The following is a 2504-nucleotide window of genomic DNA, read 5'->3' on the forward strand; positions in this document are numbered from 1 at the left end:
AAAAGAAAAAGAAAAGAAAAGAAAGTAAAGAGACAGCTAATAATAGCCTGTTTTCAAAGAAAAATCACTCATTTTAGTCATAATGTTACATTCACTCACATCGTCAAGTTTGAAAGTATAAATTCAGTGTAACTTTCCCTTTTGACTGTAAAAAGTTGACTTATTGAAAAGTAATATAATTTAAGCATTTAGACACTTAGATGCAACAATTTTCAAACTATGACAGATGAAAGCAATACCAAATTGAAGAACAATGAATATAGTACCCCACCTCTGGTTTAACATGTAATCTACATATGTATGTATATATACATATATATATCCTTTTATATGAAGAGAGTGATAAACTTCTAAGAGTGGCTATCTGCAAAAAGAAACTAGAGACATGAAGACTCAGATAGAAAAGCCAATTACCATTAATATTATTTGTATTGTTTTAAATATTCTTTTTATAGTCTGAAACTTCTTACTCTATATGAATTACATTTTATGTGCATAATATATTTTGAAATAAACAAAAATATATGAGGAGGCCATATTATGAGTAGAAATTGCCTCTGTAGATATATAAAGGCCATAGAATCAGTTCTTGGCATTCCTTTCTCTAGACTGTTTAAATATGACTCATTTTACAAGCGTGATAGCACTGAGATCTTTACAGTTTAGAAAATTACCCATATACTTTAATCAATTTTGCTACTGATTAACAGACATATATATTATCTGTCGTTTTATGTTATAAAATGTCACCATGTTTTGTTGGGATGTTAAAAAGAATTGTATTTACTATTTTTAGTCTTGATGTTAAGGTGGAATCCAGATCTTCATCCACACAAGTGCCTACCCCTGAGTTACAGCTCCAGTTCTTATACTCAAGTACTGAAGTCATTGTTTTAAAGGAAAATATTGGGATAATATTTTGAAGCATATCATAATTTAAATGTGAAAGTATAGAATATCAACCAGTTATGATCTCTCATGGGTTATTCCTTTAAGATAGAGTGGAAAAGAATAATATAAAATACAAATAGTTGGAAAGGATAATTAACCTGCTGCTAGAACTACCTTACAAACTTTTTACTGCAAAGGCCTCTTTTTTTCTTGGACAAGTGCCAGTACATTGTTTTGATTGGCCCTTGGCTTCATCTAGCATGCTGTGGCATAGCCCCTATCAATTTGGAAATAACAAAACAAAAAAAAATATGCTTTGTTCCATGGTACAGGTAATTGTACTTTGGACAGCATATATCATAGTTATAAAACTCCCAAATGATTAAAATCATTAGTGAAAAAAATGTTAGCACAAATAAATGCTAATATCAACAGTAAGCAAACCAGTATTCTTAAAAAACTCTTCCTCAATTTTTTAAACTGTATGGGTGGTAAGATAATCAATGTTATAAAGAATATTATATTCTAGAGGCTATAAAGTAGAAAAACTATTCATTCTCATTAAAACAGAAACTTGAAAGCAGCATTAAATAATGTACCTCAAATTCTAAAATACTACTTAAAAATTATAAAACATCATTTTTGATATCCTGGTTGAATAAATATAAGTGTAAATTAGCAGCTTTAGAAACTATTATTTGGAACATCAAAAACAACCAGTGATTTATTTTCTACTTGATAGCATAATGTTGGGTTGTTCTTCAAGAACATTTTTGTTTAATCTACCAGGACTTTAGACACTATTCAGCATAATAGGCATACCAAAAGGGAGACATTTTGATGTTATCATTCTGAAAAGTTATATCATTTCATTTTTTACTAGGCATCAAATAAGGAATATTTGATATATTGCATATTATTTCCTACAAGTCTACTAACAATTGCCAATAAGTACTTATAAAAATAGATCATGTTCTCATGCCAAGAAGTTTTAAAACAAAATCCAATACATTTTCAGTGTGTTTTATTTATATATGAGAAAGATAATTTTATTTTCCAGACTGATTTTATAATATTTCACTGCCTATTATATCCTGAATTGTTACCCATACTCTAAATTTATGGTGGTGCTCTAAGTTCCAGAAATATAGCATTTGCTTTTCTTTAAAATATGGTCTTTTCAGATAGAATCCGTTTAGCATAAAGTTACTAGGATGAGATCCAATCCAATATGAGCAATGTTCTCATAAAAACTGAGAGGTTTTACCCTGAGACAGCCATGCAGAGAGGGATGCTGATGTGAAGATGCTCATGTAGGACACCATGTGATAAGAAGGGGTTTGGAATATGGTTATGCAATCAAAAAACGCCTGAGGGTGACACAAGCTAAATAAACTAAGAATGAAAAGGTTTCTTTCCTGATAGTTCCAGAAGGATGATGGTCCTGTTGCACACTGGAGTTTTCAATTTCTGTTTTTTAGAATTCCAATACAATAAAATTCTTTCACCTTAAACCACCTCGTTCAGCTTTCTATATCTTTTAGAATACTTTACTTTCCTGTTAATGCATAGTATTAATTTAGAGCTGAGCATATTAAAATAATATAGATGAC

The 2504-nt window shown here is 29.9% G+C and overlaps 1 protein-coding gene across 2 annotated transcripts in view; it reads right to left on the reverse strand.

Annotated features, from left to right (window-relative positions):
* Positions 1–2504, reverse strand: part of Pof1b (POF1B actin binding protein) — a 57221-nt gene that overhangs the window by 25371 nt on the left and 29346 nt on the right. The gene's annotated exons all lie outside the window — the stretch shown is intronic.

This window comes from Mastomys coucha, chromosome X (assembly GCF_008632895.1).
Source record: "Mastomys coucha isolate ucsf_1 chromosome X, UCSF_Mcou_1, whole genome shotgun sequence".
In the NCBI taxonomy this organism is placed as follows: domain Eukaryota; kingdom Metazoa; phylum Chordata; class Mammalia; order Rodentia; family Muridae; genus Mastomys; species Mastomys coucha.